This window comes from Nuphar pumila, chromosome 2, assembly GCF_984573655.1.
Source record: "Nuphar pumila chromosome 2, dmNupPumi1.hap1.1, whole genome shotgun sequence".
Lineage (NCBI taxonomy): Eukaryota > Viridiplantae > Streptophyta > Magnoliopsida > Nymphaeales > Nymphaeaceae > Nuphar > Nuphar pumila.
In genome coordinates this window covers 142,578,311-142,604,056 of record NC_143250.1, presented here as the reverse complement: position 1 = coordinate 142,604,056, position 25,746 = coordinate 142,578,311, and the positions used below count along the sequence as shown (strand labels likewise).

The window sequence follows — 25,746 nt, the reverse complement described above, 5'->3', positions numbered from 1 at the left end:
ACCCCTCTATACGGGCGTCAATGATCCAAACCACTAGGTTAGAGTACTGAATTCAAATGCAGATCCGACTATAATTGCATAGACCCAGGTTCGATCCGTGTATTGGTTGGGAATGAACAATCAACTATGAAAACTCTGGAAAAGATTGCAGACCCACCAGCTGACATAGATCACAACTGTTTGGGTCCAACCTGTTGGAAGCCTAGGTGAGTTACCTTTTAAAGGCATTTTGGACTTCATCAACAAAAGGACCAGAATTGGGTGGATTTTGGCCCCAAGTTGACAAGTTGGGACCATGAGTCACCTAGTAGGTTGGCATCGGGTCAGGCTTGCAAACGAATCTATCTCAAGACCGGACCTAGTTAAGGTCTTGCTGACATGGACCGGGACCATACCCTGGAACCCAACCCACTTACATGCATACAAGCAATTACCCTCCTACACGCAAAGATCCTTAGATGACAACATAGTAATGAACCGGATCAAACACAAGGTCCGGCACCACAGATCTTTATGAGTCAAACCCAAGCCCAGTCCAGTACTATGTCCACTCTGACATGCAAAGAGTGCAATCTATTAAGATGAGCAGAGGTAGGAATGACAGTGGGCTAGGGCAGGGACGGGGGACAAGGTCTCCACTCTCGCTCCGTCTCAAAATTCTGCCCTCCATTCTTGCACGGGTTTTGATTTTAACCTTCATTCCCGCCTCCATCCTCGTTTCATGTCCTCCGTTCCCTGTCTAAACGGGGCGAGGTGGGGCAAGGCCTAGTTTCTCCTCGATCCACTGCCATCCCTAAAGAGTATTTTAGCATTTTACTAATGGGAATCACAGAGGAGACAGGGCGGGGTGGGAGAAAGCGTAAGTCCATCTCCGCCTCCATCCCCGCACGGGTTTTGATTTTAACCTCCATCCCCACCTCCATCCATGTTTCATGTCCTCCATCCCCGGTCTAAATGGGGCAAGGTGAGGCGGGTCCCCATTTTCTCCCTGTCCACTGCCATCCCTAAGCAAAAGAGAGGTGCAGACGTCATACCGGTTCCGAACTCGGGCCTAATCCAGGTCTGGCAGCTGATAGCTAGAGCCTTGAATATGGGTTCAACCTGATTGGAGAGTACATGCAGATGAGCTTAGTTTTGAGCTTTGATCAACAACAAGCAGGATAGATCTTATCCATACGAGAGCTAGGCTGGCTAGAGCCGTGTCAAGTATTCCCCGAGCCCAGACCAGCCTGGCTCGACCCAATGACCAACCAACAAAGGAAAATGCCTTATGACTCGACTTTTTTTTTTGAAAGGCAAGCTGCAGTTAGGCGGACCCCTACCAGAAAAACAGCCGCCCCATGTGGCAGAGGGATTCGATCCTGTGATACCACCTAGGTGGTGGTCTTTTATGTCCCAACTTTTGGTCACGCTTGGGAGTGAAAATTTTCTCATAGGAAAAATTGAATATTCATATGAAAACAAGAGATGCCATTTTCTGCATATTCAGAACGGACAATGACCTAGATGGCCATCGTTTTTATTGAAAATACCATTGCTAACTGCGAGTTAGAAAATATAACGAACATGGCCAATTTAATGTTTATTTGATACTTATGTTTTTTGTTGCCTAAAAATTTAGGTGTTTGATATATTTCTCCGGTCTCAACCAAAACAAGGGTTGGTACCAAAAGTGAGTACCATCTACGTCATTTCCAAAAAAAAAAACATCAAAAATATTAGAGGAAAATTGACATAATCACAATAAATTTTGTAAAGCAATGGTAAACTCAATTAATTGTCTGATTTGTAGTTTTTCTGCAAAATATTTTTATTATATTGTTGCATGTTTTAAACAAAAAAAATAGATGCTTCATTATTAAGTCTTAAACATCCTCTTCATGTTTCTCGAAGAAATTTACCTTAGGTGCGTTTGGAAGTGGGAAAATGCTAGGAAAACTACAAGTAGGAAAGAAAAGATGTCAACTTTTCCATTCGTTTCAAACAATATAAAATTTATGAAAAAATTATTTTGCTCTGAAATTGACATAATGAATTGTTCCAAAAACTCTTCCATCTACAAAATGGAGAAAATTTTCATAAAAATATCTGATTTTGATGGCAGTCCTCACCCAAGTGTTGTCAAAATCGTACGGGACCTTGAAAATTTTTTATTCGATGTTTTCAGTATCGGTACTCGGGTATCGGCAGAAAATGGATACGTTTCACCCCTGAATCGGCTTTAATAAATGTAAAAAATACTTGAAGTTATTTTTAATATTTTTAATATTATTTAATAACTTTAACACATGTCACATTCTGATTGACACAATATTTTTAATTGTTTTTTGGCCAATTCAGCACGATTCTCTTGAGTATCGGTATCGACCGATTCACTTGAATCGTTGGCCAAACGATACAGGGCCGATACCGATACTGAACAATGGTTTTGACAATGATTTAAGTGAATCGGCTGATTCCGTTTCCGAGTTGAATCGAACTAAATCAACCAACTTTTAACCAGAAAATGAAACGTGTCACACAAATATTAAAATATTTTAAAATTATTTAACAAATTTTGAATTTTTAAAAAATAAGCATAATCAGCCTTGTACCACTGATATCGACAATTTTGTTCTCACATGAAAACTTGTCATTTGCCAAAATTTTCTTTCCCTATGAAATATTTTTTCGTGCTTTTAAATATGGTTTCTAAAGGGTCGGATCCAGGAAGCCAAATTTGCAAATTTTGCTGTCTCGGATCCGAACTGATCTGACTCTCCAATATATTTTGTGATCCAAAATCCGATCCGTTTGTATCCCTACTTCTAAAGTCACCTTTGTTTTTTTTTTCTTTGTCAAAAAAATATCTGTTACAAGGATGCTCCAATTAACACTTTCGTGTCGTGTCGTGTCAGTATTCATACTATTCTTCGTGAACTGATGCACAAAACAACGAGTCCCATATGCTCTTTGTCAATTGAAGGAAAAATCCAGCGTGGTTTCGTATACGACCATTATGTTCCAACACCAAGCACCTGGGGCTGTAGGAAGCTACCTACGTGTGGGAGCCGCCCATCTGGAAGATGAGTGGTTTTGGTGTCTCCAGTACTTAAACTCCATGTTGGATCCATCGTAATAAGAACCCTCACCCCCACCTTATCCCATGGAGACCCAATGGTTGGCCCAGCAAAGCAACCCTAAGAATAGAATGATTGCCTCAACCTTCTTGAGTTCCTTAAATTACAGGACACACACACACAGATAGAGAGAGAGAGAGAGAGTAACCCACACAAGGAATTTCACATCTGATCACCACCATGGTAGAGAAACAAGAGAGAAGAGGCATAGCCATAATGGAAAGCACCCCCAACAAAGATCAAGAATGGAGGAAAGCCATATTTTTCTTGAGCAAGGGGCCATCCTCTACACTGGAGTTCTTAGATGAGAACACCAAGGCCCTGCTGTTTGCCTACAAATCACAGGCCATAGATGGTCCTTGCACACCCTTCCACCTCTCCATGTGCCCATCTGACCCTAACTTTATGGCCATGCAGCAGGCCTGGTTGGTACTGGGCAATATGTCCAAGGACCAAGCAAGGCAAGAATTCATCAATCTGCTCACCACCATCTTGCCTGATTGGAGAGAGTGGTTTGATAAGCATGCAGATTTGGCTGGTTTTGATGGGGATGGTGGGGAGGCGGGGAGGATTCTGAAGATGTTTTATGGTAAAGCGGTGTCCTATATGGCTAGGATGTAGTCTATTGATGTAATTTTTGATTGTGGGATTGTTAGATTTTGATGAACTTTGATATATGGTAGATATTGATAGAGTTGGTATTGTGTGTATATGTTGGTTTTAATTGTATGGTTGATGATACGTTGAAATTTAATATTTGTTTTTATACAAGAGAGGGAGATATTTATAATTTGTTGCCGATATGTGTTACTTCTGTGGTGTTATTGTGAATCTTTGTATGAGTGCGTAAAATTTCGTATTGATCTACAATCAATTTGAAGAAACTATCACCTTCTTATCACCTTGTCACAACTGGGATTGAAAAGCGTGGATTGTGCTTGATGAAAACTGACATGTGGTTGTTAATATTATAAAACTGGAAACTATTTAATTTCTGAATTGAACTCAATATATGTTTTTTTTTTTCAGTTCGCTCTACGTCTGTGAATTGGATCTCATGTTTATGAGGAGAAAAGGGCAACCGACATTAACAACATTTGTGCATGTTTATTGGAATCTTTGTCAGGATTTTTACTAAGAAAGTGTCAATCTTTTAGCTATCAGAAAGAATTTTCATGATAATGCATGCTGATGTTTATATTCTTCTTATATTCTGTCCTGATGTTGGAGAACTACTCATTGTTTGACCTTATTAATGAAACTGTTCTCCCCCCTCCTACCCCGCCCCAACCCACAAAAAAAAGAAAAGAAGAAAAAGGAAAAAAAGGAACATGATGAATTTTCTCTGGAGTATAATTATATTTTTTTTCCTGAAAGAACCTCTGGAATATAATTATCACGTATTACTGTTTGCTGATTTTTTTTAGTGTCTTGTAATATGAGGTTGTTTTTGTTGTATTCTGTTTGTTCAATTACTCATTTATTGGGGTTTACAGCTGGTAGAGAACAGGTTAATGGTTGCAATTGTATTGCAATTTTTTTAACTTATTTCGAATTTATTGTGGGGCTTGTGTCACTTTTTGCTTATTCCTTGTGTTAGTTGTCTAGTTCCTTAGTTATGGACAAAACATTTTTTGGTTAGAGGATAGAAAAAGTTTAGTTATGGATTTCATGTTGGGAAAAATAATCTGAATGTCGGATTAGATGAACAGTTGAACTTCTCATGAGTGACAGCTTATTTACTTTCTTCATTTAAAGTGTAGTTTGTATTTCTATTTGGTTTATCTAGTTCCATTTAGTAGGATACATGTTAATTATGAAGCATGCTTCTATGGCTGAGGTATCACTTTAGGTTTATCGGCAGTTCTTCCTTCAGTATGGTTAATAAACTTAATTGAGAAAGCATGGATCCCATTTCCTCCTCCTACATCTCCCTGCATCTGAAAATCTGTCTAGATATTATGGTTTCCTACTCAGAAAGAATGTCAGATGAAACTCATATTGGGTATAAAAAGAATTCATTTGGTCCAATAATTGCCATGCTATATTACATTTAATGGAGTTAATGGAGAAGCAAGATGTTAGTGGTGTAGCAATTTTGTCATGGAGAATGGAGTTCATAGTGGTATAGCTTTTTTTTTCCCACTTCATTGGCACAGTATGGTTAGCTGGTTGGCTTTGATCAACAATGTATTGTTCATGGCTTCAGTAAGCGTGGTGCATGAAGCATGTGAAACATTCATTTTGCTCTATTGATGTGATCGGTATTATATAATTATAGTACTTCCTGTTATTGGACTCATTTTTTTTTTTTGCTTTTAAAATTTGAGGTACAAGTTCTTTTCTTTTTTCTTTCTGTAGAGTTTATGCGATCATCAATAAAAGAACCATGTAACCAAATCGCACATCTCTTCTACTTGTCAGTTTAGATTGTATGGTTGCCTGTGTGATCATCATTGTCTGCAAGTCTTACAGAAAGAGAAACGTGATGTAGATTTAACCTAGCAGATGCAGTCTGTTGATTTAACTAAATGGCTGAATTGCACAACTAAACAATTTAGTCATCTCATAACTGAGTTGAACCAACAACATTTTTGTCAAATATATATCTTGCAGGGGTTTTTGTACATTTACTCATGAATTGTAATGTGGTTATCCTTGCTAGTCTCATGTTACATTTATAATATGGAGAAATGCTACTGAGATGTTCAATACATTATCTTTTCTTTCAAAATTTGTGTTGTTTTATTTCTTTCTTGCTCTTCTTTCCATTTCAAGATTCTTGGCTGTGTATACTATGAAACCAGAAAGTAGTCACTATGTATGTTTCCAAAATTTGATGGGGTGCTTTTCAAAAGTTCAGTTGAAGTGTAACTTTTCTTGGAGTTTCAACTTTCTTTCAGTTTACATCCTTCATGATTTCAATGACTCCCCCCCCCCCCCCCTCCGCAAAACCCAGAAATTTTGGCCAAAATGAGTGCAAATTTATGCGGATAAATTAGAGCTCTTCTCCAAGCATGTTTAGCCTCGTCATTGTTACTATATGCCATCACTGTCTGTACGTTAATCAAACAATCATCTGATTCATAATGCCACCAATGGTAAGATTACAGTAACTGCCTATTGCTTAATGGTGCTTTGTAGAACAGGTTGTACTAACTTTTTCTTAATCTGCCAAAGAAGATTTCTCTTTGAAGTAACATTTGGGAAACCCATATGAAACAATTTGGTTGCGTATGTAACATAATGAGAGAGAGAGAGAGAGAGGCATGACTGGAGCAAGTGAAACCCTATAATCAGTTACAGGTACTCAGAATTTTGTAGGATTTTCAAAATCCCTACTGTTACAAATGTTGATCTGGGAAAATTTGATAACAGCATTCAATTCTGCACTTTGACACTGCAAAGTTTCCATAATATTCTGTACTTTTATTCTCTAGTATACTGTGCAGAAATTTTATCTGTCCTCGAGGGTAAAAACGAGTGTGCAGAGCTTGAACATGCTTTCTCTGGTAGGCACTTCATTACTCACTGACTGAGCTTGAGCTGCCTGATGTAATGCTTGACTTAGGCTATTCTAAGTTGCTAGCCGTTTCTCTATCCCCCTTCAGAAATCAGATGTTTATATGTTGATCCGTACCTACAATAGTTTAAGGCATTGAGTTCACACAAGGTCTTCAGGGAAGGATGTCAACAGCTAAGGTTTGGTTTGGGTATTTGACTGGCTACTTACCATTTAATTTATTGAGATAACTAAATGGTGGATCTGATTTGAGGATTTCATTTGAAATGGAATCGAAAAAAATACTATCTTATTATCACTTGAAACCAGAATGCATGCCAAATTATATCTGAAAAAACGCAAATAGGTAACTCTATCAGGGTTAGTGCTTTTTTCTTTTGTGTTCCTATCCAACTTAATCCAGTTGAGCTACCCAATTATGCAGGGTTTGGCAACCCACTCTTAGCAGTTTACATCCCTAACTGAAGGTGGGGATCAAGTGCCAAAAACTGATATTTCTCATGCCTTGTTTGATTGCTTCTTTTAATAATAAGTGATGTATCAATATCCTTTGGTCAATTATTTTTTTCAGAAGCCAAGGGGCATGTTGTCAATGTTGTGAAACACTTGAGCAGACTACCTTTTCCAATGAGATAAATTCTTTCTTAAGAGTTGGAAACAAATAAATGATTTACCTATGGAAAAAGGATAAATTACTCTCATGTTTTCCTTTTTCCTTTATGTAAATGATATGATCCAAATAACTACTTTGTCATGTGGGAAAGTGGCTCGAAGGTTTGCAAACATGCCCCCAATGGTTAAGGCCTAAAGAAAGAAGCAAAAAAGCTAAAATGGATTTAAGATAAGGGGTAGCTTGGGATGGTTGGATGAGTCAATCCATGGTAAATGGTTCATGATAAGCTGAATGAGATGGTTGGATGGATAGAATTAAAGAATACCGCTGATATTTTGACTGGTGATATTATAAAAAGAGGTAATATTTTTTCAAAACAGTGCCTACATCTAAACTAGGCTTATTTCAATATTATTGTAATAAAATGTTTTTTTTTGTGAATATAAAAGAAACTATTAGCTACACTCAAGTGTACCATACCCCTAGTAGAAATCACTGGTTCCTAGACCCAAGGGGGTTGGCATAGTGGGATGGGACATAGATTGTTTGACGGCCAGACTAGGTTCAAATCCCATGGGTGTCCGGCGACTCCTCGGGGTCTAGGGGTAAGCCCTCAGAGTTTTATGCTGACATGGACAGATACTGTAAGTACGATAGGCTGAGCCAGTGCAGCTAGGTCTATGCGCCTGGAGCGGTTTCTCAAGTAAAAAAAAGAAGAAACCACTGGCTCCTTCACCTTTTTTTTGTGAATCAGGCCCCATGGATATGATCTATACTTGTTGCTTAGTTAAATACATATCTCACCAGTATTTCAATAAAATAATCTTTTTGTCGATATTAAAATGTCAAAAAAGTTTTTTATCAATTAAAAGATTAAAAAAGTCCGTCTCCTCGTGTCGTGTCCTTTTTTTTTATTTTTTTTTCTCGCTTGCGAGTCTGTAACGTGGGCTTTCCCGCCGCATCTCGAGGGAATTGCTCTTCCCGCTTCTTCTTCATTCCCATCCCCCTTGTTACGGCGACGATCAGGCAGTTGCAATTCTCCGGAAAGCAGCTACGGGAAACCAAACAGGGGCGTTCGGAGAGGTAGGGATGGCGTTCGACGGAGCGAACGTCTTCCTGTCGCGGAGCCTCGTCGCCCCAGAGATCTTCGACGCCGTCCACGACGCCCTCCGATCCAACGGCGCCCGCGTCGCCCTCTGCTGCGACCCATCCCGCAACTCCCCGGACGAATTCCACGTCGTCTCCTCCTCTCTCCACGCAAGTCTCCCTGTAACCCTAATCGTTGTCGTTATCCGATCGGTTTATGCGTGTGTTTTCTTGTTCTCTTATTTGATCGATCTCTCATTCTCGTCGCTTCTGATTTCTTCAGGAGAAATTCGAGGTTCTCCGCAAGAACGGCTGCAATTTGGTTAGTGAGTTTACGGTTTTCCGTTGGTTTCTTCTTATAAAGATTTGGGATCTCATGCGTATGGTTAATCAATATATGAAGATGTTCTGGATTTTGGGTTCAAATGGTTCTTCTTCCTCTTCTTTTTATCTTCTTGAGTGTTGAACTTAGGGTTGTAGTAGAATTGGGCCCTTTTCAATGTGGTATGCTGAATGCTCTAATCAGGGGAAGCAAAAGTACGGAATCTTAACTCCTCACGAGCAGTCGCGGGTTCTCCACGGAGGCCTTATTGAGAAAACTATTGCTATCGATGTCGGCAGTGAGTTGATTGGTCGGAATTGTATCGGGAAGTGTTTGTGTATATGCGAGGACCAATGTTTTTGTGCAACTGCTTCGCGTGGTGATTCGATTTGTGCATGTATTAGAAGATCAATGTGTTATTTGTTTTATGCCTTATCATATGGCCTGCTACGGCTTTCTTCGATATGGTTTGGTTTTGACGTATCGTGGTGATTTTGGTTGTGATGGCTTCCTGGTTCTCAATCGTAAATGATCTAACTTCAACCAAAATATAAAAAAAAACTGCATGAAGATAATGATGCTGGAGCCTTTGCTGATGATTTCTTGGTCTACATTAACACAAAGCTTTTTCTAGTACAGTAGCAGTTCAAGGGGAGGAATTGCATCCTTACTTGCGTTTCATGTCCTACTTAAATTGATGTGAAGCCTCCTCTATGGGGGCATTTGGTTGCACCCACTTATCCAGAAAAGTGGGATAAGCTGGAATAAGCATTGCTGCATAGTGAAACATTCCAACTTGCCCCAATTATTAGGTAAGTGGGTGGATCCGAACCCTATGGGAGGCAGGAAATTGTTATGAAGTAATTAGTTCTGCATCTTGATTTATCTCAAGTTTTTGAATTGCTCTTGCAATTGGAAATAGTGAAAGGTATTTACTTCCGAGATTTGATGTAACATTTGATTTCTTGTGGATCTTTTTGGCAGGCCCAGAATGTATTCTGTCCTGTGCTAAGGAGCGTAGATGTTTACCAAAACAGGGTTACACATGTTGCTTTGCGATGGATGGGGCAAAAGTGCTTGCATCTGGTTTTGATCAAGAAGAGAAGGTATTCATATTGCTCCACATGTACTGATAGCATAAAACTGGGAATATGTCAACATCATCATTATCACCGTCATTATCATCAAGCTTGTCTCAACTTTTAACCACATGGAGCCACCCCTATTAAGTCCTGTTATACACACACACACACACACACACACACACGCACGCATATCTGTGTGTATAAGGTTTATCTAACGTGAAACTTACTTTATTAGTGTTAGCTGCGCTCAAATGAAATGACCAAAACATCTTTAAAAGCAAGAGTTTACAAATACATGGTTATTTTTTTGAGGTAAACTGCCTTAAAAAAAGTCAAATGTAATTCAAAAAGTAAAAAAAGGTGTACTTTATAAAATTGGAATAAAAAATGAAAGTAATATTTGCGGCCCCAAAAAAGTGATATTCCTTTGGGGGTTGTTTGGTCATTTCAACTAGTTGAAAGAAGCTAACATTAATATAACTAGTTTAGATAAATCCGTATGTGTGTGTTTGCAGCATCAGCAATGTTGAAGATGAATGAGAATAGCACCATTCTGAAAGGCTGATCACATTTTCACTAATTCCTAGCAGACTGTAGCCTGAAATGGTGAGCAACTCTTCCCTGAGTGGGCTGTCAACATAGTGACAAATATCGCGAGATTTATGAAATTCTCGAGAAGTTACTTGAACGTTTGAAACGGTAATTTCATGATTTTTTTGGCAAAACATAAATATTGCGATTTAAACATGATATTTACGTTTTTAATGGTTATTTATTGTGAAAACCACATGTTTTTTATTTTTAAATATTTATATTTATATTTATATTTATATTTATATTTATATTGTCTTATAAAAAATATATTTTTTAAATTTTAATTTATTTTTTATTGTCGCAATTTTGCTGAAAAAATGTGAGATTTAAAAAACATTCAAAATCTCTAGAGTTTTTGACTGCCTGTCAACAGGAGGAGCATTTGGTGTGTGTGACCCTTTGCTGCATACTTTCTTCACAATTCACATATTTTGTGCCACCAGGGCTAGATACTGATATAGATACAATGTGTATTATCTCGTCTCCAATGTTAGTCTCTTAAACATGTAATTCAAATCCAATCAGTTTTAGGCACTCTAAGCTGAATGCAACCTTTTCTTGTTGGGTTTTATCTTTTAATGCAGCATCAAACTAGTACAGTTTTGTGCTAGCTGGCAGACTACCTAACAGCTTAACTCAACCTGCTGACATCTCGAACATTGTATTTATTATAAAAGTATTTTGGCCATACATCCCTTTTCTTAATTATTCTTATAGATGTTTAACCTTTCTTGAAACCACAATTTATTGCATCTTGTCATTTCAGTAGCCCACACTTGTAAGCAGTTAAGGAAGTGGGTTAGATAGGTTTGAGCTAACCTGCCCACAAGGTCTCTGCTCATCTGGTAGGGACAACTTGCGAAAGTCACCAAGTTGACAGGACATCACAAGTTTGAAACCCCATGGGTTCACATCCTTTGCAGCGAGGCCGAAGTTGAGTGTAGTCCTGGACCTGGGGTTTTACACCAAATTGCCAATGAACCCATTATGCGATGGAGTTTTTCCCCGGTTATCCAAAAAAAGAAAAAAGAAAAAATGTTTGAGATCACCTGGCCCAGGCTCAGACTTAATATTTTCTTAGGTCCAGATCACCACAATAGGCTCAAACTAACCTGATCCTGCCGGGTTTAGGTTCTGCTTCCTATTTGTGACAAACCAACTCAATGCAGTTTTCTCCTTGCCCATGAACAAGGGAAATGGATGAGGTGTTTAACCTGTTCAACCTAATCTGATATTTGTATTGCCAAGTATGAACTCGAGAATAGAATTTCTATTCACCTCTTGGTCAAATAATTATGGGTCTCTGTTGACATCTTTTGTATTTTTTAATTATTACAGGATAAGATCGAAATGATGGTGAATGCGATGTCTGGTATTTTGCTCACAAAAGTTTCATTAGATATCAGCTCTGTCATCATGAAAGATGTTTTGGCTGCAAAGTATAAGGTGCAAGATTCATGAATGTTTCCATCTTTGTTCATCTGTTTCAGTTCTACTTGATCTAGTGTGCAATGTTGGTTACTTCAACTGTTGTTACTCTTGAAATTTTTTTCCTCTATGCTGATGTTATTTTTCCACCTTTAGGGCTATAACATGGTTCAACATGGCTCACTTGATTCCACACATGTTTATTTATTTGTGATCACTCTATGCAAGTATTATTACATGATGAGTACTTTTGATTAACTCGGCAGGCCAATCTTTTAACATTATGTATCCTTCTTATTGTAATGAATCAATGGTGCACGAATACAATGCCAACAAAGGGCTACACAAGTGCACAACAAAAGCGTGGTCTCTAATGGACCAAACACAATCTCATAAAAGAGATAAGGAATATGAACTTTCACATAACACAAAGACACAAAAGCCTATATAAAAAAGAATTTTTATAAACCTCACACAATATGCTTCTAAGAGCATCACATACAAGAGCATAATGAGGCTCTATTTATAGAGCCTCACTTGAGGTGAGGGAGGCAGTCCAACTGTCCCAATAGTCACATGGTGCATTAATTACAAAAGATAAAAAAGAAAAAGACAAAATTACATGTCAGTCCTTAATGGACTGTACTAAATACGGATACTTAAAAAGACCAAAATACCCCTGACTAATATACGTATATCAGTCAGGTATATGTATAGTATTTTAACACTCCCCCTCAAACTGCCAGTGAAATCACCAAAAGTTTGTTAAGAAGATACAAGAATTTGGGTAAAGGAAGATCTTTGGTGAAGAAGTCTGCAATCTGATACTTGGACTGAACATATGGCAAAATAATTGTTCCCTTGAAATATTCTTCACGAATATAGTGGCAATCCATCTCAATATGTTTCGTTTGCTCATGAAATGTGTGATTGCTGGCTATATATATGTCGCTTTTGCTATCGCAACATAGTTTTGAAGGTTCTGACACATCAACACCTTTATTTGAAAGTAGTGCTTTCATCCACACGACCTCGGTGGTTGTTGTAGCCATCGCCCTATACTCAACTTTCGTGGAAGACGAAGACACTTTCTGTTGTTTTTTTCATCGTCAAGAGATGAGGGAATCACCTACAAACACACAAAAACCTGTAGTTGAGTGACGGTTATTAGGATCACCTTCCCAGCCAGAATCAATATAACCAATAAGATTTAAAGATGATGACGAGGATAAGAATAGCCTTTTAGATATAGTTTTCTTGATGTATCGAACTATTCTTAATACTTCACTCATGTAAACCGATGTGGGCACATGTTGAAATTGACTTGCAGTGTGTACAACATGCGCAATGTCTGGTCTGATAATGGATAGATACATTAATGATCTGATAAGTTGTTTATAAGAAGTTGGATCATCTAATAACACCCCGTCTTCGGCTCTTATTTTTGCATTTATCACTTCAGGAGTATCGACATATTTTGTGTCAGTGATTCTCGAGCGTGCAACAATATCGGCTGCAAACTTGATTTGAGATAAAATGTTTCTTAGCGAGTAGGCTACTTCAATTCCTAAAAAACACTTCAAAAAACCAAGGTCAGTCATTTCAAAAGATTTTTTAAGCATAATTTTAATTTCTTTAATTTCCTTCTGATCATTCCCAATGATGATCATATCATCAACATATAAAAGGAGAATGATAAGTGAGGTACCTGTAGATCTTATAAAAAGGGCAGTGTCAGTGTAAAAAGATCTAAATCCAAGATTCAACATAGTACCACTAAATTGATCATACCATGCTTTAGGGACTTGTTTAAGTCCATATAAAGCTTTTTGAAAATGAAGAACCATACCATTTTCAATAGTAAAACCAGGGGGAGGATCCATGTATACTTCTTCATTTAAGAATGCATTCTTAACATCTAACTGATATATATGTCATTTTCTAATAGATGTTGCTGCAGTTAGAGCCCTAACTGTGGTGATGCAAGATATTTGGGCAAATGTTTCTTCATAATCTATTCAATATTCTTGAGAGTATCCTTTCACAACTAATCTTGCTTTATATCTTTCTAGGGACTCATCACTTTTTGTTTTGATTTAAAAAACCCATCTACACCCTATTGTTTTCTTTCCTTTGGGTAGAGGTTGAATTGCCCAAGTATGAGCCTCACGTGATGCATCTAATTCTATTTTCATGGCTTCAACCCATTCTTTTATGTTTTTAGTTTCGTTGTAGTTAGAGGGTTCATGATATGAATGAATGGCTAGAAGACAAGTCTTATAGTTTGGAGAAAATGATTCATAAGAAACAAATCTATTTAGAGGCCTATGTATTCGTTCAGATCTTCTAACACTAGTTTCTTTAACATTTGTTGATTGATTATATCTTTCAAGCGCACATGGATGCTTCCCATTATCTCGTCTAGAGTATTGTAGGAGATTATAAGATGATTCTCTTTCTTCGCTTAAGTCATTTATAAGCTCGAAATTACCAATGTCATTATCAACAATTTCATTATTTGATTTAGGTAACAAATCAAATAAGAAAACATACTTGGATTCTTCCTTAGGTTTTAAAAAAAAACAAATTCATTTTCATTTTCAAGAAAAGTAACATTTGTAGAAACATAAGGCTTATCATTTGTTTGATCATTACATCAATAGCCTTTTTGATTTTTGGCATATCCAAGAAAGACACATTTTATAGCTTTATGAGAGAGTTTGTTATATTTTTCAAGAAGCACAAAACATTTACATCCAAGCACCCTTAATCTTTTCAAGTCAGGAGGAATTTTAAAAAGTTTTTCAATAGGAGATTTGTTTTCCAATGTTTGAGAAGGCATTATATTTATTAGATGAATTGCAGTTGGAGCGGCTTCGACCCAATTTTTTTTTGAATTTCTTTGGAAATAAGTAAGGTCCTAGTAGTTTCAATAATATGACGATGCTTTCTTTCGGAAATGCCATTCTGTTGAGGGATCCCAGGACAAGATTTTTGGTGCACAATTCCATGTGTTTTTAGATACGATTGAAATTCATTTGAAAGAAACTCTCCCCCTGAGTCGGAGCCGAAGACTTTAATATTTGTTTCAAATTGATTTTTAACAAGATTATAAAAGTTTTTAAAACACGAAAAAACTTCAGATTTGAGTTTGAGGAAGTATATCCAAGTATGTTTACTAAAATTATCTATAAATGTAACATAGTATGAATAACCACCTTTTGACATAATGAGAGCGGGACCCCATACATCTGAATGCACTAATTCAAAATTTTCATTAGACACAAATGTTCTAGATCCAAAAGGTGTCATTTGCATTTTTTCAAGTATACAATCTTCACATTTTATCTTTATAAAAAAATTTCAAAAATGAAAAATAAGATAATTTGGATATACTTGGATGTCTTAATTTTTTATGCCAAAGATCTAAATTAATGTCTTTGACATGATTATAAAAGGAGTTTTTAGGTAAACACAAGGAATCCATATAGTAAAGATCTCTTCTTCTATGGCCTGGCTAAATCATCTTCCCTGACTGGAGATCCTGCACCCAACAAGCCTTAGATGAGAAGAATACTTTACATCTATAATAAAAAAATTGAGATACTGAAAAAAGATTTAAATCCAATTTTGGAATAACCCTCACTTTTGGGACAAAATCTTTTTTTGAGATATTATTGAGGTTTCGTATACTTTTAACTTTCAAAGAAGTACCATCGGCGGTTGATACACATGAAAAAATATGAATTAGTGTAATAGGATAATAGAGACTCATTATGAGCCATGTGAAAGGAGGCACCCAAATCCAAAATTCAAGAAGACTTACTTGGAAGAGATGGCGGCGTCGGATGTAGGAGTGGCCTTAAGAATTTGTGAGATGGCCTCTGCTATTTGGGCAATGGTCAAATCATTGAAGTTGCCTCATTTCTTTGATTCCTGAGGTTCTTCACTTAATGCACCCACTTTCTTAAATTTGGGACAATCGGGTCTTATATGCCTCAATTTCTTACAATGATGGCAAATGATTTTACCTTTGTATCCTCCTCCATTATGCCCTCCATTGAATTTTCTCTCAAAGAGAGGTGGTTTATATGTTTTTACAAATTTTTCGGGTCTTGCCATGTCAAGGACCTCATCATTAGACTTGTGCATTCCAAGTCTTGTTTTCTCTTGGCAAATTTGAGCAAGAGCTTCACTTATAGAAGGAGTCGAGGTCTTATGAAGCAAAGAAGACCTAACTTGCTCAAATTTCGGTCGGAGACTATAAAGAGGGGAAAAAAGATTTTCTCTTTCTATTTGAGATCTTTTCATTTCAATAGCCGAACCTTTCAATTTTGGTTCTAACATGGCTAGTTCATCCCAAATAGGAGATAAAATACTGTAAAATCTCTTACGCTTTTATCCCCTTGTTTTGCATTACGTACCTTATCTTGAAGATAATATAGCCTAGCCATATCTTTTTGGATGAAGGTATTCTTTAGAAAAATTCATGCATCACATGATTTTTTAAACTTAATAATGTTGGTGGCGATTTTGAACTCCATGGTATTCATAAACCATGAAAAAATTTGAGCATTGCTCGCTTCCCAATTCTCCAACTTCTTTTGATATTCTTGCAAAGCTTTCTCTTTTTCTTATTCAGATAAAGCTTTGACTTGATCTCCTTTTCTCTTTGTCAATTTTAGTTGCGGTTCATTAGTGGTATCACTAACAAAACCCCATAGCTGCTTACCTTTGATGTGATTCTCCGTTCCCGTCGCCCACATCAAGTAGTTGTTTTCATTGAGCTTGTAGGAGATGACGGAGGCAAAGTTTCTTTTTCCCATAATGTATTTCAAGAACTTTGAGTAGAGGAGTTGGAAGAGGACCAAGAGTTGAGGAGCACTACCACAAGTAGAATAATACCGAAATAACTTTTCACTTCTTCAAGAGCCAAACTATGATACCATGTAATGAATCAATGGTGCACGAATACAATGCCAACAAAGGGCTACACATATGCACAACAAAACCATGGTCTCTAATGGGCCAAACACAATCTCATAAAAAAGATAAGGAATATGAACTTTCACATAACACAAAGGCACAAAAGCCTATATAAAAAAGATTTTTTATAAACCTCACACAATATGCTTCTAAGAGCATCACATACAAGAGCATAGTGAGGGTGGCAGTCCAATTAGTTGGACTGCCTCCCAACAGTCACATGGTGCATTAATTACAAAAGACTAAAAAGAAAAAGACAAAAAGGAAACAACAAAAATACATGTCAGTCCCTAATGGACTGTACTAAATATAGATACTTAAAAAGACCAAAATGCCCCTGACTGATATACATATATCAGTCAGGTATATGTACAGTATTTTAACACTTATCAGTTTAGGTTGATCTATCTATGGATGCTGTTCTAAATATTTGTAATTCATTGGGTTCAAACGTCTGAAACCTTATGTTGAAATTGAGACTTGAGATTGTTTAGCGATATAAGGTTGTTTCTTTTACAATAAATTTAGTGAAATTTCTTTTTAAGGCCTATCTGTCCCCTCTTCAAAAGAAACCATGCTCTTTGATTAATGGGAGCAGTTGATTATGAATCCTACTTTAACCACTATTAAGAAGTGTTGTGGTCTTTAAACATCATTTTCAAAAGGATCTAAATATTTTTAATTCATTGGGTTCAAACATCTGAAGCCTTATGTTGAAATTGAGACTTTAGATTGTTTAGCGATATAAGGTTGTAAGTTTCTTTTACAATAAATTTAGCGATATTTCTTTTTAAGGCCTATCTTTCCCCTCGTATTTCAAAAGAAACCATGCTCTTTGATTAATGGGAGCAGTTGATTACAAATCCTACTTTAACCGCTATTAAGAAGTTTTGAGGTCTTTAAACATCATTTTCAAAAGGATGGTCTTTTTTTGGACTTTAGACTTGAGGCATTCTCTAAGTGGAAAATTTTCATAATTCTTATATTGACTTTTGACTTGGGTGGTATTTTTGGTGGCGTCCTTTGAGTGGAAGGATTATATGTCCTTTTTCATATATTTGATCTTATGTGCATGGACTTACTCAAGTAATGGATAGGATTTGAGAGGCTGCTCTTAATCGGACCTTCTCTCTCATCTCCTGTTCTTCCCTCTCTCCTCTTTTACTTGTGATCCTTTGCACACCTTGCTTCCTGTTCACCTTTAAAATGAAATTTGACAAATTCAACACATAAAACAAAGTTTTGGAATTCTAGTAGTATCAGAAGTTCCCCCAAATCAGATGGTTAAAACAAAAGAACTTATGTATGGTCCAATTGGCTCGCCGGGAAATGCATGCTTAAAAAAAATTTGATTGGGGACAATATGTTTAATGTCCAACAGAATTTGTATTATACTTAGGATTCATAAATCTACAATTTATTTCGGTATTTTTTTGCATATTTTCTAGTGCACAGAGTAAATATTAACTGCATCAACTCAGGAAAGATCACGAAGTTCTCATTTTGTACCATATGCACATTCTCTGCTTTTGGATTTTGAAATCTTGGCAAATTCTTTTGTTTGTGAAGTTGGAAAAAAGATGGATATTTGATTATGTTATCCACTATATGAAATAGGTTTCTTATCTTAATTGTTTTGTACAGAATATTCGACCTACATTCAGTAATATGGCAATTCTAGTTATGCATGTCAAAAGAAGTGTGTATTTTATTGTAAAAGGAAGCCTAGAAATAAATTTATATGCATATGTAGACATGCTTGAATGCACCATGGAATTGTTTTCCTTAGAAATCTGTTCTTTAAGCTAACTGATAATTAAATCTAATGCAGGCTTTATATGAAGCAAAGGAATTGTAGCTAATAAACACTTGAATCTATGTTGAATTAATTCATATATTATCTTGTCTACTGCAAAAATTTTGAGATCAGATGAGTATTTTAGTTTTGATCCTAAAATTTGTGTGTTTCATGCCTCATTGCTGAGAAAAATGTAAGCCATCTTGGTTTAAATAAATACAGACCTTGTACCATGCTGCATTGTTTGTGTGCCTCTCAGGAAGCATGCACTGCTCTGTATCACTTTCCTATTGTGGAGTTTGAATTGATTGATGTGAGTGTTCTCTGTGTGTTTTTACATTGTGATCAGTGTTATTAAAAATGCGCCTCAAGGCGCAAAAAGCGCGCCTCGCCTCAAGGCGAGGGGCTTTATGCCTTGAGGCGCATATATAAAGCGCAAAACCTTCGAGGCGTGCGCCTCATACGCCTTGAGGCGCATGCCTCGAGGCGAGGCGCGCCTCAAACTGAGGCGTGTATGCCTGGGGCTTTTGGTCAAATGAGGGTCAAAGCCCTCATTTGACCAAAAAATAGGGTTTAAAGTTTAAACAAACCCTAATATTTTATGTTTTCACGCAGACTCTCTTTCTCTCATGCGCAGTCTCTCTCTCGTCTCTCATGCGCAGTCTCTCTCTCACACGCATACTCTCCCTCTCTCTCATATTTTTCTCACACAGGTACTCTTACCTCTCTCACACGCAGTCTACTGCTTTTTCTCATTTTCTTTTGGGGGAGGGATCAAATTGTTTACGAGTTTTGAGTGAGGTTTCATTTAAGAAAATGAGACTTGTGAAACTTGTGGATAGAGAAGACCAAAAAATATTACTTTTGGGCAATGGTGCATCCTGTGGCATGTGGTCCAGTTAGGCATTTTTTCAGAACTTTCAGCACTGTGCAACGAGTTCAATAAGTCTGGCAAGTTTACTGAGAAGAGTGGAGTGGATAATTGTTCTTAACGCAGTTCGTAGCTCTATCCAATTTCAGGATGTTACATATTTTTGCAGTATGTGTACCACCCATCATACAAAAGGATGCACACAACTTATTTCTTACATTAAATCCCACTTTGAGCTCCATGAGCATTTCTGATACTGATAGCATGAAAAGGAGAAGAGTGGGTACTTTTCCACCACAAGTTAGTGCCTTTCTGTGAGATAGTTTTTTCATGTCCTGGTGAAGTAAAAAGAAAACTATATTCCAATCAAAAAGCTCTATAGAACTACTTGCCAGTTAGTAGGAGTTCATTTGGTTGTCTTCTGATATCGGTGTTCAATCTCTAATCCTAACTTGATGAAGTGTGGCAATGAGATGCTACTTAAACAGCAACTAGTTTTGTCTTAATAAACAACTGAAAAATAATACATAATGCATGCTTCAATAGACAATAAATTGTGAATACATCACCATGCCTTTCATGACATCCCTAAGGTTCTTTGACACTTTTAAAAAGCCTCACATTACATCATTTCTTTCTGCCTTGCAATTCCTCATTATATGAACATCAGAAGTTTGAGGGGCAATATCGAGGAATGTGTGTTTAAGCCATATTGGTTACAAAAGATAAATCTCATATATTTTTCAGTTATGTAATCAGTTTTTAGTTACTTTTATATGTTAATCTCACATTTTTAGTACTTATTTGAGATTTTCTATTTCTTATTGGTTGTGATTTCATCAATAAAGCATTTCTTTATTTATTTTTATTTTTAGATATTTTTTTTGAAGTTTTCAAAAAAAATATTTGAGGCTTACGCTTTACGCCTTGAGGCTTACGCCTCGCCTCAGTTTTTGGTGGAGCGCCTCGCTACGCCTCAACGCTTTTCACAACACTGATTGTGATGAATTGTATTACTGGCCATTGAGAAATGACTTCGAAGCCTTTGGCCTGGTGCAGTGGGCATCAAGTGTTCTGAAGAAGCCTATTGTTACTTTGAGGTGGCTGTATCAGTGTTAGAATGAACATCGTGTTGTTCCCCAGGAGCCACACAGAATTCTTCCTTTTGTTGGTTTAACCATCTGTGTAACTGGAATTCGTGCAGGTTCATTTATTTTTAATGGCTAGCTTTTATTCATTTATTTGTTGCTAAATGCAAAGGTGATTAACTGCTTGTTCTCGCAGATGAATGTAAGGAGATGTCTGATCTTATTGTGCAAAATGGTGGTCAATATTCTGGAGACCTTACAAAGTTGTGTACACACTTAGTTTCAAATATATCCTACAAATTCAACTTTTTCTTTGGTTATCAATTTTGTTTCTTTTGGCAAGTAGCATGTTGTGGAAAGGGCTGTTCTGTTGTTTAGCATATAGCGTGCTATCATGGGCATGTTTCACTTGCGTAAGTGATGTATCCTTTATATGGTGAACTGTTGAAGATAAAATTGTACAAGTTCTGTTAAAAATCATGGCAACTGCAATTGGTTTTTTGTTGAGTAATGTTTGAGAGTTTAACAAATGTAGATTCTTTACTTCGTTGACCAGGCTATGCTGAAAAGTGGACCTTCTTGTTGTGATTTATAAAATTTGGGAGTATTTTTCAACTAATTTTCTTTTTGGTTATTTTGTAATGAAGCCTCAATGCAAGCACAAGCACAAAGCCACTAATTGGCACACTTCACAAATACCACTCAAAAGAGCACACATATTAAAAACAATATCTTTATTTACTTGAGAAAATGCTCAAGAAAAGCATGGCTTTACAATGGGTAAGACCTCATTTATATAGGGGTTTCACAAGTAACATGGGCTAGTCCCAACAGCTAGAAAACAGAAAAATAAATAAACAAAAAACAAAGTACTAAACTGCTCGTAGTGGACAGAGCCTATTACAACCCAGTAAAAAGATCAAAATGCCCCCCATAGGGCATTACCTATTACATACCAAGATTAATTATTTCTGCTGCGCTGAGGCAACTGATGTCTGCTATGTTACCGGGACGCGCCATTTTGCCTTCCGTACCTGTGTCAACATGCGTCAACACCCGGACATGCCATTTTATCCTTCGTACATACAAGTTTTTATTCAATTTATAATTATATTTTCACTATATAATATATATTTTAGATATAACATATATATTTAGATTATATTCAGCTTATTTTGTATTTATGTGATATATATATATATCCCCGTACCCACATTTTTGGAATTGCCGTGTTGTACCCTCTGTACCTATGCCCGGACAAGTACCCAGGTCACATAGGATGTCCGTGAACCTTTGAGACTTGGGGGAGTTGTCATTTTTGCTTCATATAGTGACAGTGGAGCTGAAAATGGAAAATGGTGATTTAGCTTTACTAGCTTTTGTCTTGACTTGGGTTCAGCTGACATGTCTAGATGGTTAAGGTCACACTACCATAACTAAGGGGTCTTGGGTTTCGATCCCACGAGGATTATACCCAGCTTGCCTATTAAAAGAAAAAATAAAAATAAAAAGGTTTTTTCTTGACTATGCATTTGCCTTGGGCTATTTCAGTCCACAGATGTTAATGATGATATATAAGACTTGTTTTGTAGATTGGTTAGTCTACTAGAATGTGGATCGTTATCTGCTAACACAAGTGTTGCACCTCTGCTTTTATATGGTTAATAAGGAGAAAAATGTTGTTCAGCCTATTTTATGGTTTAGTTTCATGGTAGCTCTCTCTTGATGCTCCAAATTTTTATGTGGCAGTTGGCCTGCTTGCTCTCTTCTGATCTACCAGTAGGGATGCAAACAGTTTGGATCCGGAACAGCTTAATACATAGGGATTCAGATCGGAATCGGATCCAGAACAGCCAAAAGTTGCAAAACCTCTATCCTGAATCCGGCCCATTTGCTTCCCTATCTACCAGAGTAACATGGTCGTCCAACTAATGTTTGTAATGTTGTGACAAGCTATGTATTGTTATGCATACAGAATGTCTCAAATTATCATGCTCATTGCATAGAAAGAGAGCAGCTCATTGCTTGTGCTTTGTGCATAAATGCTTCTGATTAATGTATGTTCGCTGCTAGTCTAGGTGCTAAGTTTAATCTCTTTGTCATCAACCAATTATTTAATGAAATAAAGCCATGACTTCTATTTGTAATTCCATCTGGTATCAGTGCATCATGAACAAGTTCTTTGATTGTCAAACGGAAGTTTCCTTTATGTCATTCATCCAATCAGTGCTGATATCCATGTCTTTGAGTAAATGTTCTTCTTTTTGCTGGAAGATACTGTCCCATAGTGTGTATCTTTTACTGCTTAACTCAATTCTGTATTTGACATGTTCCATTTAAATTTACCCGTCATGTAAAAGTGTTTAATTGTGAACTCTTAACTTCCCATACACACTCCTGAAGGGGACAAGTATAAGGTTGATAGAAAATGGGGCCATATTCGTATTGTTAATCCCAACTGGGTTCAACAATCTATTGCCGCAAGAGGTAAATGCCTCTAGCTATACTACATGATGCCATATTAATCTACAGCTGCAAGTATAATTTCTGATGATATATTCTTACCAATACAGTTTGTCTGGATGAAAGTCTTCTCCCTGTCAGAGGAGCTTTTAATGTATCCAATAATATGATGCAAGTCAGTCAGAAGCAGCTAAATAGCCAGAATAAGTCCTGCTCAATTTCCCAATCTGCTCCTAACTTGGAGAGTAATCTTTCGCAGACCATGTCAACCACATTGTCAGATGCTAATACATTCGTCAGAGAATCTGTTGATTCACCAGCTTTGTTGGCTAGAGAGGGATTAAAATCTGTTGACTGCACTTTTGCCGCTAATGATTCACAAACCGAAGATGGTGACCTTTACTTAGCAGATTGTAGAATTCTGCTTGCTGGATTTCTAACATCTGAAATGCATGAGCTAGTTAGTATGATTCATAAAGGAGGTGGATCTCGTTATATGTCATTCAATGAGAAGCTGACTCACATAATTGTGGGAATCCCATCAGAGATGTTAGTGTAATTGGTTATTTGCATAGGGTTAAATTTATTTGCCCTTCTTGGTTGCTTATCAAGCTATACAGTTATTAATCCTTCTTAGTAGGGATTCTTGAATTTATGATGTCATCATTTGCTTCTCCAATTAATTTTATGTTTTTTCTTAAGTGTGAAGAAAGAGATAAACAGGCTTGCTGCTTGGGGGGTAATTAATATTGTGAGACGTAATTGGCTGGAAGATTGTCATCTTGTGAGGAAGGAGGTCCCAGTGTCTCTGAGGCACATAGTTTTGGATTCTGTTTTTCCCAAAGGTCTGTAGACATAGGATTCTCAATTTTAAGATTACTTTTTGCTCTATGCATGAGCTGTAGCACTACTGGGCAAAGTCCGTTGTTTCTGTGCAGATATTCAGATAAACTAAAAGCTACTTTTTGTTTGTAAGAGTGGATAATTTGTTTTCAATATTGTTTTAGTTGATTTATTTTGCTGACTTGTGTTGCTTATGATGTAGATTCCCTTCCCTTGATGTTCTGGGAACGCCTGGTTCAATTCATGCACAATCTTTTAGCTTTCCCACTGGACAAACTTGTGGTGATACAAAACTTGAAATGCGTCAGTCTGGAACAAAATGGTGATCTATCAAAACTAAAACGTGGACCTTTTGAGATAAGTACAAAACTCAGCAAGTATATGGAGCCAGCTGTAAACTTGGACCTGAAAAGCAGGTCACAGGCTGCAAGCATGAATACAAAGTGTGATCACAAATCCAAACATGATTCACATTCGCATGGTAAGGATGTGGGAGCAAAAGATGTCTTCAAAGGGTGACTGTTATGCTTTTCTAGGTCATTTCCTGAAAACCAGGTGAGCTGGATGTTTCTTTTTATTTATCATGATCTCATGCTTTCATGCACACTTATCGCTTAGTAGATCTTTGTGAGCTAAACTTGTTTAATCATAGGCTATGTCACATGGATTCATTCTCTTTCTCTTCACCGTCTCCAACCCAGGTATGTCTTCATTCTCTTTCTCTCAATCTCTCCTTCAATCTCTCTTTCTCTCAATCTCTTTCCCCTTGTCTCTCTCACTCTTCTCGACTACCTCTCTCGCTCTCTCAATCTCTTTCTTCTTTCCCCTCTGTGTACCTCTCTCTCTCAATCTCGGCTAAACCATGAGATGGATGACCTCCAAAACACCATGGTTGCTTGCATTTTAGGGTTCATTCAGATTCTATTTTTGAAAAAAATATTTACCAAAAATATTAAAAAAAAGACGTGAATTGATTGCAGCTAGTGCTGGTAAGAGAATGGAGCTTGGCCCGTTTGGGATTGGCTTGTTAAAGATACATTCCTGCTTGGGCTCGGCTTGTTAAGAGCTGATCACGAGCTGGCTTGTTTTCTCAAAAAATTATCTTTAAGAGTTTTTACATGTATAAAACCTATATAACATACAACATTATACATAATATACATTTAAAATATAATATATTTATGTATAATATATATAGCCGAGCCAAGCTTTCTTAGTTCATACTTGGCCTTACCTAAACATACTGGCTCATAGCTCAGCACACCAAACTCAATTAATGAGCTGAACTGAGTTTTCATAAGCCCAGCCAAGCCGAACAACATGCTGCTCATCTTGTTTCCTAGCCCCAATATTCTCTTCTAGTGGATCTGTTCACCTTGATTTGATTTGCTGCATATAGGGATGCACAACTAACCGAGCCAGCTCGAGCTCAGCTCGGTTAAGCTCATCCTAAAGCTTGGCAAACGAGCCTAGCTTGATAGTTCGGTAGGCTCGATAAGGCTTGGATACAAGTATATATATAATATATGTGCAATTCTATTCAACAAGTTATTGTTACTGTAATGGGTAGGTCGTTGGATTTTTCTCAAAAAGGTTCATAATTTGAATCCGTTTTTTTTCACTTTTTCTGCTGTTAATACTTTTAGTATGTATAGAATATTTTCGGTGCCAATGACTAAAATATGTGCTTTGGCGTAGTGGTGGGTCAATTGGGAAACTTGAGAGAGGTTCAGGTTGGTAACCCACCTTCAACAATATTTTTAAAAGATGATTTTTTTGGAATGCCTTAAAGCTTGGATCGGGTTGAGCTCAGAACCGAGCGAGTCCGAACAAAGACATTCAAGCTCGGCTCTGAGCTTGAGCCGATCTTGGACAGAAATATTTTGCACCGAGCCGAGTTCGAACAGCCCAGGCTCGGCTTATGTGC

General features: G+C 37.1%; 1 pseudogene across 1 annotated transcript; it reads left to right on the top strand.

The window, feature by feature from the left end:
* The first annotated feature begins 8,337 nt into the window (after positions 1-8,337).
* LOC149847398 (uncharacterized) lies at positions 8,338-23,892 on the top strand (annotated as a pseudogene). The gene is made up of 8 exons (XR_016430611.1): positions 8,338-8,512; positions 8,625-8,667; positions 9,648-9,769; positions 11,681-11,788; positions 20,485-20,629; positions 20,710-20,799; positions 22,905-23,000; positions 23,087-23,892. The product of XR_016430611.1 is annotated as an uncharacterized LOC149847398 (transcript).
* Positions 23,893-25,746: the final 1,854 nt, after the last annotated feature.